This window comes from Salvelinus sp. IW2-2015, linkage group LG4q.1:29 (assembly GCF_002910315.2).
Source record: "Salvelinus sp. IW2-2015 linkage group LG4q.1:29, ASM291031v2, whole genome shotgun sequence".
NCBI classification, from domain to species: Eukaryota; Metazoa; Chordata; class Actinopteri; order Salmoniformes; family Salmonidae; genus Salvelinus; species Salvelinus sp. IW2-2015.
Genome location: NC_036842.1, coordinates 7051943 through 7067191, shown reverse-complemented (window position 1 = coordinate 7067191; position 15249 = coordinate 7051943). Strand labels below are relative to the sequence as shown.

The window sequence follows — 15249 nt, the reverse complement described above, 5'->3', positions numbered from 1 at the left end:
GGCGTTTTAGAGAGCCCCACTGACACACACTTGTCAACTCCAACACAACACACACCACACACACACACACACCACACCACACACCCACACACACACACACACACACACACACACACACACACACACACACACAAACACTCACTCCATCATTTGCTTACTCGCACATAATATGCACATATATTTATACTGACTCTTCACACCCGCAACCCACTCATCATACAAGCTGCTTCTTACCTCTGTTTATCTCATAGCCTGGTTCGCCTGTACTGTATACAGTACATATCTGCCCCCAGCACTCCTGTTAATCCCTGACATTGTAAATTATGTCGAGCCAGAAGTTTTTAAATAATTCCCTGAACCTTATAGTTGTGCTTACTTTCTTTCTTACTTTAATTGTGTATTTAATTGCCTATTCTATTATCTCGTGTGTTATATTTCTAGTATAATTTGTATTGGATTTTGGTTTGGAAGAACGAACATTTCACTTGTACTTGTGCATTGACAATTAAAACTTCAACTTGAAACCCAACCTCTTCTTTTAACTTTGACGCCACATTCATGTCCAATAAAGAATAAGACTCATTTGTCTTCCATTGTGTAAAGACACTCACTATAAAAACAAGACTTAACACCTCAAGCACAACGAGAAACCATAGAGTATTTCCAATGTAGTACATTTAAATTAAAATTTACTCAGATAAAATGTACCAAGTATATACAGTATATAAAACCCTTCTTAGGCTAGGGGCAGTGTTCGAAGTATCGATATAAATTATCAATCAAACATGTACCAAGTATATCAGTATATAATAAAATGGTTGGCAGGTATGCCCTCCCCGTTCTGAGCGGTCGATGTGAATGCCCCCACCTTCTATGCAATTTGCTGACTGGGATTTGGTTCTGACCCTCCACAGGATGATCCTGTAGAACAATGCTGATGCTTCTTTCTGGTTACTGACCCTGCACAGATGTCCTGATACGAAACAATGCCTGATTGCTTCGTCGGAGTCTGACCCTGCACAGGATGACAGGATGTGTCGGTAAAAACCAATGTGATGCTTCTTTTTTCAGGCGTTTTATTTCATCTTCCTCTTTCACCGAACACCACACACACACAACACACACACACACACACACACACACACACACACAACACACACACACACACACACACACACACACCAGTTTTGGTAATATAACATGAATCTTGACTGGGAGTGAATCTGGGTGGAATAGTACTTGTGTTTTCTGAAATGAACGTAACGAACATATGGCACCTTCTCTCTGATGTCTTATCTGATTTGCCCCAGCACCACAGGGTAGTAAAGTACTCTGCCTTATGCACGAGCTCCAATATCCATCTGGGTGGGTTCTAGAAGCTCGCCCATGGCGGCGTGCAACAACCACTTTAAGGATCTGCTGATATCATGGCATTGTAGTTTCCATGGAGTTGTATATAAAAAGTACATGGTATTGATATGGCATTATATCTACAAATGAAATGGAGATGTAGCGCCAGAGGTGGAGACGCATGAGGTCCTCGCTTCTCCAAGGAGTTATTTTGTGTCAAATTCCCAATTTTACGCTACTACTAGTTTCGATATTCCAAGCTGAAAGTCGTGGCATGGTGGCAAGTGGAAGTGTCAGTTTTTAACCAAATCATGGGTTCAATGCCCGTCCGTGCCATAATGGAAGATAATGAACATCATGGGTAAAATCAAGTTAACTTGAAATTGTGATTTTTTCGTTGTTTTTGAGCTATGTCTGTTTGTTTGAAATGTGTGACAAAATGTGCTTTATCTTGAAAATTCTCAGTAATCTACAGCAGCATTCTAGAATTCTATTTGGGTCTAAAGGGTTAACTCATTTACCGTCTCCGTGGTAGATGGCGTTTTTTTATTTTATTTTTTTATTAATTTTTATTTTTTTTATCCCCTTTTCTCCCCAATTTTCGTGGTATCCAATCGCTAGTAATTACTATCTTGTCTCATCGCTACAACTCCCGTACGGGCTCGGGAGAGACGAAGGTCGAAAGCCATGCGTCCTCCGAAGCACAACCCAACCAAGCCGCACTGCTTCTTAACACAGCGCGCCTCCAACCCGGAAGTCAGCCGCACCAATGTGTCGGAGCACCGTGCACCTGGCCCCCTTGGTTAGCGCGCACTGYGCCCGGCCCGCCATAGGAGTCGCTGGAGCGCGATGAGACAAGGATATCCCTACCGGCCAAACCCTCCCTAACCCGGACGACGCTAGCCCAATTGTGCGTCGCCCCACGGACCTCCCGGTCGCGGCCGGTTGCGACAGAGCCTGGGCGCGAACCCAGAGACTCTGGTGGCGCTGCCCCTAGACCACTGCGCCACCCGGGAGACCCGTAGATGGCGTTTTAAGCTACCCTGGGTCGTTGGACATTCAAGCCAATCACTGCGAAGCATCATTTTTAGCGTCAGACCAATCAGGTGCAAAATGTTATGCTGCACAACATAAACGTGGAGCCTTTGCTGTTAAGTAGCAAGCTAGCTAATTTCGCCTTTGCATACATATAACTATATCAATTTCCTACATTTATTAGCGATGGTAAGTACACTATTTAATAGATATTAACGTACAAATGAATTGTAATCTAAGGATAAAGCTACTCCGTAGATTAGCTCAAACACATAATTGCAGAGAACATAAGGAGAAGTAGATGATTCAGCTGGCAGAGAACAGAGAGGAGTGCAGGTATGTAGATGTCTCTACCCAATCAATTAACTAGATAAAAAAAGGCATCTCCTGTTTCGGTAGTGTGAGGCAGCTTTATGTACAAGTACAACCCCTGGACAGGACRTTAGTCTGTTGCAGGGCCTTGAATACCTAAAACATATGGTGTGTCGGCCCTGCTATGTTGTCCATTATTTCCAGATAATGTACAGAGGGTCTGYGTTTATCCCTTAYGAATAGTATAGGCTAATACTGTAGGTTACATGTCAGAAAAGCAGGACMGTTGCTGTGGATTTAAACATGTTTACTTCTCTTTTGAAGGCATTCAAATGACGGGGTAAAGAAACGACATACAGCATCAGTTCGGAGGAGATGACGAGACGTACAGATGGGCCAGAGAAGATGTCAGCCACAGCCCTCTGCAACTACCTGAGGGTATGTGAGGACCCGGCAATGGTGTGTGCAAGATGGCCTGTGGATTGCTCTGTGAAAACAGCATAAGTATGTTCTTGCACAGAGCGATGATGTAGGCAGCTGGCAACCCATTTGCCACCAGGAGGGAATAGAGAGGGAAGCCGTAGTTAGTGAGGCCATTTGTGACATCCATGAAGACCATGGCCTTACCATACCATAGACATTTTTCCTAATTTCTTTTGTCATCAGCACGAGGGCAAGGTGTTTGTTGTAGATGTATTGTTCATAAAACAGTTTCCACTGTGTTTCCGAGACATTGATGGCATAATTTTTGTCCATTTGTTGTTTCTGCATCATGGTTTTGTATGTCCCCTGGTGTCACAAAGTACTCTCCCGTGTTCCAGTCACTTCCCACGTTCCTTGGCCCAATTCTGTGCAAGTACCAGAATCATTGACGGTGTTACCCCAATACGCAGCCAGCTCTCTTTCCTCCCTCAAGGTTGGGTGGATCTGGCTGCAGTGTTGGTCTTSGGGATCTGAGGGATCATGACCGTTGTAGATGTCATACAGCCTTTCTATAACAACCATGAAGTCTGGCCTGGACTGCAGAGTGAAGGAGATATAGGTGTTGCATCCCACTCTTCTGAAACTTTTGCCAGTTTCAGTACGCCCTCTTGTACACTTGAAAAGGAAATAGTTATCCGCCCTGGAAAGAAAGAAATGGCAGCCAATATAGTTCAATAGTACCCCTTCACAGGAAACAACACAACTGCCTGCTGTCAGTTATATCATAATGAATACATGGACATAGAGCTTTGATCCTAGATCAGCACATCTACTCCTGTCTCTTATACACATCTAGATGTGTATAAGAGACAGCTCTTGTACACTTGAAAAGGAAATAGTTATCCGCCCTGGAAAGAAAGAAATGGCAGCCAATATAGTTCAATAGTACCCCTTCACAGGAAACAACACAACTGCCTGCTGTCAGTTATATCATAATGAATACATGGACATAGAGCTTTGATCCTAGATCAGCACATCTACTCTGTGATGCTTTATGAATACAGGACCAGAATATCACCTCATTGCATTTACTTCATTGATACCAACAATTACTAAATCCTGAAGTGACTACGGGGTTAGGGGTTGTTTCTAGACTGGGATATGATGTGGACAATTACCGTTTTAGTTCGGCATATTGTGAGGAACATACGGTGGGGGAGATCAACGCAGGTCGCGCCCCTGACGTCTCGTGCTACACTCAGTAGTGTTTTAGGGTAGTAATTTGAGGGTGTTCTGACATCCCCTAAGTGGTAAGAGCTGTGCCTTGTCAGGAGGGGTGCAATAATGTATGCTGCGATAGCTCATATCTTGTTCGGGTGGCTGGGGAAGTTTGTTTTATCTTGTGCGGTCATACGCTCCCACTAACCCCCCCTTTCTCTTTTTCTGCCAGCGGGCCTGAGGCCTTAGGACCACGTCTGAGAGCTGCTACTCCCTCCTTTTGGATCCGCCTTCCTCTTTCCCTGCAACCATCGGGACGTTAAACTACAGTACCACCACATATGGGTGGCCATTATTTTGTCGGCAAACCCTATTCTCATATACCTTCCTTTCTTTACTTMATGAAAAGCCATCTGACCATAACTGTTTTGGTAGTTCTGTTAACTGTTTTGAGTGCATAGGTTTTCCCACAGTTTGCCAAACCAATTGAGAAAATTGTAACAAACTTGTATTTGACCAGATTCAGGCTCACCTTTTCCTTTATTTTGTGTGTGGTGTTTCGGAAACTATCAGAAAGCCTTTGGTTTAAGTCCTCCAGGTGTTGTTTTTTTTAGGAATTATGTGATGTTGGTTCATTTTTTTATCACATGGACTTCAACCTTTRTATCCCCTTTCACTGGGGTTTTTGTCCAACACCATTTTCTAAATGAATTCTGCCATACTGGTAATGGCGTCTGCCTGCAAAACAAAATAACATTACAATGCGCTGTTTCGCTGTAGCAACCCCAGCCAACCAGAAACCAGCTAACTGCATTTTTCCTCTGGACCTAAACTAACCCTGACAACCTGCATCTCCCTACTCCCTGTGAAGGGAGGCCTTCAAGAGGTGTGTGCCTTGTCTTAGAGCAAATTGGAACAGAAAGGGGTGGAACTGGCACAGAGGGTAAATTAATGTATATTTTTTGTCATAGATATGAACAATCTGGGGAATACAACCTGTTTAACAACTCATTTATCGAAATGTACCTGAACTTCACAAGTATAGACAACTGAAAAACTTGACTTGAGCTCTAAGTTCTCATTGATGTGGATACTAACCCATATAGACTTTTATCTTTCCATTACTTCAGAGTAGATTTTTGTTTTAACAGTATAAGGAGTTAACTTTGAAGTTAAAACTTACCTCACAGGAATGTTTTGTCTCGTCTTGAGGTAGGTGTAGGTTTCTCTTTGACAACTTGCGACAGAGATCACTGAGTCACCTAGGTGATCACTGAGAGGTGGGCCTTTGTCGTCTTTACCACAGGGCCTGTGGTGACGTAAGCAAAGGCTCCACCCGTTTCAGATCCAGTGGCGTGTATTCATGGATGCCAAGGGAAGACAGGCTTCCTCAAAGAATTGACCAAGGAAACAAACATATAAAATAATGTATCTTTTGTCTCTCTGTGTTTCATAATTTCCCTTCAATTCACAAGAGGCTGAATGTATCACACAGGAGAAAGCATCTGAATGAGCGAAACAGTGGCCCTCTGTCTCTGTTAGGGCCATCTATCTGATGCTGTCTGGTCCAAACGAGTATGACAATGTTGCCGCCTGTAGCATTGAATGCAAGGGAAGCCAGTCAGAATTTGGCCTCCCTTGATAAAGAAAGTATACAATTATAGCCAATCAGCGTTGAGCTAAACTGAGTGAGCTCAACTGTGAATGGTCCTGACACACCAAAAAAAACATGTCAAGGCCAGCTTGGATTTGGCGTCTCCCCTGTCAAATCACATTGAGACCATAGATCATTGACAGAAACAACTTGAATTGTTGCATCTCGTTGTGTTGTTGTCCTCCGGTGGCTAACTAGCTAGCTAAAATTGTTCCTTTCCTAAATTAGCCTTGCCATGGATGGAGATAGGGATTTGGACTTGTGATTTTACTTAATTCTCYGTACTGGCTAATGATTATAGCCTAGGACAACAAAAAATAAGTGTCTACTGTATGACAGAGTGATAGACCGTTTCGTCAACATGAAAGAGAGGAGGATGGCATTGGCTTTTCTCTACAAGTAGGGTGAGTTAACATGTTTTTCTACTTGCACGAACGCACGCACACACAGAAATCAGAACCATAGACATCATATTTAGCTTACATTGATTGGACTAAATTGTTTTTGATATATTTTTGTTGTCACTGTATTCGACGAAGCATAGGTGATTTGAAGTTGAAATGGTGCTGGAATAGTTGAGGCAGCTCCTGTTTTCTTTGCGACTTGCGGTAACTCTCCGTGGTTCTAAATTAATAGTTTACTGGTCCGAAAATGTCGTTAACATTAACTTGTTTGACCATTCTGTAGGTCATGTAAACTGTCTGTTACATGAAATATGCTTTTTGTGGACTTCACCGGACAGATGTTGCTCTGGTTATGTGATGAAACAAAGGTGTGGTTGAATTTATTCCGTCACTGTGTCTTATTGTCTCGTCCTTTAGGCCTATACTGTAAATCACGTTCGCAAGGCATATATACTAACAGGATTTATTGAGCAAACAACGCAAATATCACAACACATAGATTGTAATACGGCTTTTTTTCCTGGCTTCCCCAGTGATTTTACCCACACACTGCTACTGCTCAGATCAGAAGATGGGTTCTGTGCCACAGGGGCCCATGAAGAGGGACCCCAGGCTGCTAAATGAGAGTAAACTGGGAAGTTCTGAAGCTATACTTATTTCTATTAAGTGAATTAAATTAGTGAAAATACTTAAGTAGTATATTTGGGTTTCTGTACTTTACTCTTTATATTTATGACAACTTTACTTTTACTTCACTACATTCTTAAAGAAAATCATGCACTTTTTACTCCCCACATTTTACCTGACACCCAAAAGTACTCGTTACATTTTGAATGCTTAGCAGGACAGGAAATTGGTCCAATCCACGCACTTATCAAGAGAACACGTGGTCATCCCTACTCCCTCTGATCTGGCGGACTCACTAAACATGATGTCTGAGTAAATTATGTCCGAGTGTTGGAGTGTGCCCCTGGCTATCCGTAAATTTTAAAAACAAGAAAATGGTGCCGTCTGCTTTGCTTAATATAAGGAATTTGTAATGATTTATACTTTTACTTTTGATACTTAAGTATATTTTAGCAATTACATTTACTTTGATACTTAAGTATATTGTGGCGTACAGCAGGTTAGCGGAGTCTACGTCACACAGCGATGGCTCCCTCTGCTGGATSTGCCAGGTCTCGACGGGTTCTCCCTGACCAGGACTAATTGGGGTCTGATTGTGGTTGGTGAGTAATCAACGGGCTGATTGCTCAACAGCTGGATGAGTCCCATAAAGCTTTCAGAAGGGCAGCACACAGGGGTGGGGACTTGGGGAAGAGAGGTTACTCCCGTATAGTCATGCGCAGTACCTGACATAACAGAGGGAGCTCGGTTTTGTTCACCACAGGATACAGCAAGACTCCGGAGCCCAGAAGACGGTATCCCGGAGGAGGTCTCCTGGAGGAGACCTATTATTTTCTCTTTGTTTGTTTGTTATTTAATAAACACCCTTAAAAGTGAGCTAATACAATTCTGTCCGCGTCTGATCTGTGTAAAAGTCTTGACCAAACCCCCTGGTCTGCTACAAAAATTAGGACCAAATAGTTGTATTATTTTACTAGGTGACTTTTACTTGAGTAACTTTCTATTAAGGTATCTATACTTTAATCATGTATGACAATTGGTATCACGACTAAGGATATGACCCAGATGTAGACACAGGAGGCGACAGGAAGTCCATACTGCACGATGAGCTGGGCCGTGTCCTTGGCTGAAGGTAACTTGGGGAAGGGGATGAAACGGGCGGCTTTAGAAAACCTATCCACCACTGTAGGGATGGTGGTGTTGCCATCATACGGAGGGAGACCAGTGACAAAGTCCAGGGATATATGGGACCAGGGGCGATGAGGAACAGGGAGTGGTTGAAGGAGGCCAGCCGGAGCTTGCCACGGAGCCTTATTCTGAGCACACACCATGAATGCGGAGAAGTCAGAAACTGTAATGGGCCACCAAAAGCGTTGTCGGAGGAAGGCCAGGGTTCGGCGGGAGCCAGGTTAGCTTAGAGGAATGAGCCCACTCCAGGACCGAGGACCGAGCCCCCTCCCCCTCGGTGTCCGTCTGGGAACATTGCGCCTTGCGGACTAGGCCCTCAATACACCAGACTAGTGTAGCTGCTAGACAGAAGGTAGGGAGGATGGTCTGGCAGCGGAACTGTATAGGTGAGAGAGAGCATCAGACTTCACGTTCTTGGACCCTGGGCGGTAGGAGATGGTCAAATTAAATTGTATGAATAACAGAACCCAACGGGCCTGCTTTGAGTTGAGGCGCTTAGCCGTGCAGAGATATTCTAAATTCTTATGGTCGGTCTACACCAAGAATGAATGTTCTGTCCCTTCAAGCCAATCTTGACCGCCAGAAGTTCCCGATTTCCTACATCATAGTTCCTCTCAGGGGAATTGAAACGATGGGACAGGAAGGCACAGGGATGCAGCTTTTGGTCCCGGGCAGACTGCTGGGACAGGACGGCCCCCACTCCAAAATCAGAAGCATCGACCTCTACCACGAACAGACGGAACAGGTCCAGATGGATGAGGATGGGAGCTGTGATGAACCGATACTTCAGATCCGAAGACGCCCGGTCAGCAGCTGGGGACCACGTGAACGGAACCTTGGGAGAGGGGGGAAGCCAAGGTGCTGTAGTCCTGAATGAAGCGGTGGTAGAAATGTGCAAATCCCAGAAAACATTGAATCTGCACTCTGGACGTGGGTTGAGGCTAATCAACCACTGCTCTTACCTTGTCAGGATCCATCTGAATGTTCCCCACTGCGATGACRTATCCCAGAAAGGAGATAGTGGAACAATGGAATTCACACTTCTCAGCCTTGACATACAACTGGTTCTCCAGGAGGAGCTGTAGGACTTGTGGAGGACATGCTCCTGAACCGAACGAGAAAAGACAAGGATGTCGTCGAGGTAATCGAACACAAATCAGTTCAACATGTCACGGAGCACATCATTGACCAGAGCCTGGAACATTGCGGGAGCATTGTTCAATCCGAATGGCATCACCAGATACTCATAGTGTGTTAAAGGCTGTTTCCCATTCGTCTCCTTCACGTATCCGAGCCAGATGGTAGGCGTTCCGAAGGTCTAACTTTGAAAATACAGTCGCCCCCCTGGAGAGGCTCATACGCAGAGGAGAGGAGTGGTAGCGGTTCTTTACTGTGATGTCATTGAGGCCCCGGTAGTCGATACACGGGCGCAGAGTTTTGTCCTCCTTCTCCACAAAGAAGAACCCTGCACCGTTAGGAGAAGACGAAAGACGAATGCTCCCAGCAGCCAGAGAGCCCTCAATGTACTCCTCCATGGCCTTTGTCACCGGACCAGACAGGGAATAGAGCTGCCCATGATGCGGCTCCACCGCAGGATAGAACCCGTAGCCCAGTTGATCAGGGAGTTGTGCCTCTGGAGCCATGACAATCCCAAAACCACGGGTGCATGAGCAAAAAGGATGAGGACCCGCCCGTAACAGACTTTCACTGTGGGACAGGTCTGGGAGGAACACAACATCTACAAGACCTATAAGGACAACTCAACTGATTTCAGTAAATCAATTTAAATGAATTTGCTTTCAAAAAAACAATAATAAAGCCAATAAAACTAAACATAAAAATGAGGAAAGGTACCATATTCTTAAGAGAATGCTATAACTAATCTCAGGAGAAGTCTAGAGTGAGGGCCGTAAAATCCCCACTGACAATTGTATGTAAGCATTTATGAGAACTGTCCTCATGATCTGAGAACCACTGATAATAGCACAAGGTGCTATTGAGCACAATGTGTTATTTTATATGTATAGGAAGTAGCGGCAAGAAAAAAAAGAATGTTCAGTTAGCACTCCAAAGGGGAGTCTGTTTTTTTTCCTGCTAACCAGGTTCTTCGCTGGCCATGGCAGAACACTGACATTCCTGTCTTGCAGGAAATCACACACAGAACAAGCAGTATGGCTGGTGGCATTGTCATGCTGGAGGGTCATGTCAGGATGAGCCTGCAGGAAGGGTACCACGAGGGAGGAGGATGTCTTCCCTGTAACGCACAGTGTTGAGATGGCCTGCAATGACAACAAGCTCAGTCCGATGATGCTGTGACACACCGCCCCAGACCGTGACGGACCCTCCACCTCCAAATCGATCCCGCCCCAGAGTACAGGCCTCGGTGTAACGCTCATTCCTTCGTCGATAAACGCGAATCCGACCATCACCCCTGGTGAGACAAAACCACGACTCGTCAGTGAAGAGCACTTTTTGCCAGTCCTGTCTGGTTCAGCGACGGTGGGTTTGTGCCCATAGGCAACATTGTTGCAGGTGATGTCTGGTGAGGACCTACCTTACAATAGTCCTACAAGCCCTCAGTCTAGCCTCTCTCAGCCTATTGCAGACAGTCTGAGCACTGATGGAGGGATTGTGCGTTCCTGGTGTAACTCGGGCAGTTGTTGTTGCCATCTTCTACCTGTCCCGCAGGTGTGATGTTTGGATGTACCGATCCTGTGCAGGTGTTGTTACACGTGGTCTGAAACTGCGAGGATGATCAGCTGTCCGTCCTGTCTCCCTGTAGCGCTGACTTAGGCGTCTCACAGTACGGACATTGCAATTTATTGCCCTGGCCACATCTGCAGTCCTCATGCCTCCTTGCAGGGTGCCTAAATCACGTTCACACAGATGAGCAGGGACCCTGGGCATCTTTCTTTTGGTGTTTTTCAGAGTCAGTAGAAAGGCCTCTTTAGTGTCCTAAGTTTTCATAACTGTGACCTTAATTGCCTACCGTCTGTAAGCTGTTAGTGTCTTAACGACCGTTCCACAGGTGCATGTTCATTAATTGTTTATGGTTCATTGAACAAGCATGGGAAACAGTGTTTAAACCCTTTACAATGAATATCTGTGAAGTTATTTTGGATTTTTACTAGTTATTTGAAAGACAGGGTCCTGAAAATGGGACGTTTCTTTTTTGCTGAGTTTATGTACATACATACACACACACACAGTTGAAGTCGGAAGTTTACATACCCTTAGGTTGGAGTCATTAAAACTCATTTTTCAACCACTCCACAAACTTTTGGTTGACAAACTATAGTTTTGGCAAGTCGATTAGGACATCTACTTTGTGCATCGCACAATACATTTTTCCACCAATTGTTTACAGATTATTTCACTGCATTTACAATTCCAGTGGGTCAGAAGTTTACATACAGTAAGTTGACTGTGCCTTTAAACAGCTTGGAAAATTCCCGAAAATGATTTAATGGCTTTAGAAGCTTCTGATAGGCTAATTGACATCATTTGAGTAAATTGGAGGTGTACCTCTGGATGTATTTCAAGGTCCACCTTTAAACTCCATGCCTCTTTGCTTAACATCATGGGAAAATCAAAAGAAATCAGCCAAGACCTCAGAAAAAAAATTGTAGACCTCCACAAGTCTGGTTCGTCCTTGGGAGCAATTTCCAAATGCCTGAAGGTACCATGTTAATCTGTACAAACAGGTGTACGCAAGTACCAACACCATGGGACCATGCAGCCGTCATACCGCTCAGGAAGAAGACGCGTTCTGTCTCCTAGAGATGAACGTACTTTGGTGTGAAAAGTGCAAATCAATCCCAGAACAACAACAAAGAATCTTGTGAAGATGCTGGAGGAAACCGGTACAAAAGTATCTATATCCACAGTAAAACGAGTCCTATATCGACATGACCTGAAAGGCCGCTCAGCAAGGAAGATGACACTGCTACAAAACCGCCATAAAAAGGCAGACTACGGTTTGCAACTACACATGGGGACAAATATTGTACTTTTTGGAGAAATATCCTCTGGTCTGATGAAACAAAAATAGAACTGTTTGGCCATAATGACCATTGTTATGTTTGGAGGGAAAAGGGGGAGGCTTGCAAGCCGAAGAACACCATCCCAACCGTGAAGCACGGGGGTAGCAGCATCATGTTGTGGGGGTGCTTTGCTGCAGGAGGGACTGGTGCACTTCACAAAATAGATGGCATTATGAGGGAGGAAAATTATGTGGATATATTGAAGCAACATCTCAATACATCAGTCAGGAAGTTAAAACTTGGTCGCAAATGGGTCTTCCAAATGGACAATGACCCCAAGCATACTTCCAAAGTTGTGGCAAAATGGCTTAAGGACAACAAAGTCAAGGTATTGGAGTGGCCATCACATAGCCCTGACTTCAATCCTATAAAAAATGTGTGGGTAGAACTGAAAATGTGTGTGCGAGCAAGGAGGCCTACAAACCTGACTCAGTTACACAAGCTCTGTCAGGAGGAATGGGCCAAAATTCACCCAACTTCTTGTGGGAGGCTACCTGAAACATTTGACCCAAGTTAAACAATTTAAAGGCAATGCTACCAAATACTAATTGAGTGTATATAAACTTCTGACCCACTGGGAATGTGATGAAAGAAATATAGGCTGAAAAYCATCACTCAACTGTATATACAGTTGAAGTCGGAAGTTTATATAAACCTTAGCCAAATACATTTAATCTCAGTTTTAATGACTCCAACCTACGTGTATGTAAACTTCAGACTTCAACTTTATATATGGGAGGACGGCAAATACCTTTCACTGAGCTGTGTAAAGACTGACAGGGGTGAGACAATTAACAGTAATTTATCTTACTGTTCTTTTGTTGTTTGCAGGTGCACTATCCTTCTGACCCTATGCAGCCAGGTCCCATCTGCTTTTTACTTCTCGTAAGTGTGGCTTGTTTGATGTCTGCTGTGAAGGAATACCACAAGTCAACTACTTGATTGATGAAGGCACGTCATCCAGCAAAGGCAGCAGCGCAGTCATCAACTACATGAACCATTTCTTCACCAACTACGAAGTTGGGGAAACACGTGTGGACCTGAATTGTGATAACTGCAGTGGCCAAAACAAGAACAAGTTTGTGCTCTGGTATTGTGCCAAGCTCCACCACATTCTGGACCGTCACTTCCTGATCACAGGCCACACCAAGTTTGCCCCCGACTGGTGCTTCGGCCTCATCAAGCAGCGCTTCCGAAAGACCAGAGTGAACACTTTGTTTGAGATTGCTGGTGTTGTGAAGGACAGCACTGTGACAGGGGTCAACATCTCAAAGCTGGTTGGACTGGAGGTGATAAGGTGCTGGTGGAAAGCTATGGCTGGTAACAACATCTGACTCTGTACTTCAGGCCCTGCCACAGATCAATCAGTACCAGCACTTCAGGTGAAAATCATTTTCATTGCATTGTATGAGGTTATTATTCTTATATAAACTTGGGAGGTGAATTGATGTTGTGCAAGGTTGTAATGTCTTCTGATTTTTTTTTTTGTTATTCCGTTTTACAGCTTCGATGCTCTGGAGCCTAGTGTTGTCGTCGCCAAGGAGTGTTCGGACTCAGTTGGGACCAGCTGCGCAAAGCTGACAACCTTCCTCCCATAGATGGTCTGCCTTTACAAGCACCATCTGCACTGGACACAGCTAGACAAACGTATCTTTTTGACAAGATCAGGAGTTTTGCGACGACAAAGCTATGGACATCACATGCCCTGCGCCAAAGTCAAGGGCAGGACAGAAACAGGCTCTCCGAGTGTAGATTAATTTGTTCATGCGTGGTTTGGACAGACCAGTCATCAGCATTATCTGCAGTGCCTCTATTCAAATGACTCTCCTAACACACACGCCATACGTTGCTGCTACTGTTTTGGGGGGGATATCTCTACATGACTTTACTATTTATATTTTTGGCAACTTTTACTTCACTACATTCCCCAAAGAAAATAATGTACTTTTTACTCCATACATATTCCCTGACACCCATTTTGACAGGAAAATTGTCCAATTCACACACTTATCAAGAGAAGATCCCAGGTCATCCCTACTGCACTTGATCTGGCGGACTCACTAAACACATGCTTCGTTTGTCAATTATGTGASTGCTGGAGTGTGCCCCTGGCTATCCGTCAATAAAAATAAAATAGTACAATTGGGCCATCTGGTTTAATACAAGGAATTTGAAATGATTTATACTTTTACTTTTGATACTTAAGTATATTTAAAACCAAATACTTTGACTTTTGCTCAAGTAGTATTTTACTGGSCGACTTTTACTTTTACTTGAGTCATTTTCTATTAAGTTGTCTTTACTTTTACGCTATTACAATTTTAGTAATTTTTCCACCACTGGATGTGGCTGGGGGTTATAGCATTTCTTTCACATGACCCATCAATTTAGACAAGTGTGTCTGGGTAAGTGTCATCTAATATTTATTTWAAAAAATTATCTGGACACTTTCTGTTTACCTGGGATTTTTCCTTATTCTAGACTACTACCACTTTTACTCTCTATCTTTACTACACTACTCACAGTTAGACCTCACATGTGAATCCTTAAAGAGATGGGTGGGGCTGTCTTAAGAGGGTGTGAAAAATGCTGAATGGGTGTAAAGGAGAGCTCTCCAGTAGGTACCAAAACATTCAAAGGCCCTTTTCTCAAAAGTAAGTTTACAAGTTTAYCAACTTTCAAAGCAGAATTACTTTCCCATTGTTCCTCAAAAGGCAGTGTATGATATACCATTTTACTTTTTACCAATGTAAAAAAAAAAGCTAGACTAAATCAAGGTGGTGAGTCACATTCACATATGGAAACAATGTTCCCTTCTGACCTCATTTGCCCTATTCTCTTTCTGATATTCTGCACAGCAACAGGGACGTGTGATAGACAAGCCTGACTTCTCCCCTCTCTGGGCCCCAGGTGACTGAGGCCCATATGAGGGAGGAAGTACAGCCACCAATAGAGTCTGAAGGGAAACAAACAGTTCAACAACGAATTTAGTATA

General features: G+C 44.0%; 1 long non-coding RNA gene across 1 annotated transcript in view; it reads left to right on the top strand.

Moving 5' to 3' along the window:
• The window catches only part of LOC139025676 (uncharacterized), a 169713-nt gene extending 155299 nt beyond the window's left edge, over positions 1-14414 (top strand). Inside the window, exons 2-3 of the long non-coding RNA XR_011477292.1 lie at positions 11427-13636; positions 13759-14414. This is a non-coding gene — a long non-coding RNA (uncharacterized lncRNA). The remainder of the gene's footprint in view (positions 1-11426; positions 13637-13758) is intronic.
• Positions 14415-15249: the final 835 nt, after the last annotated feature.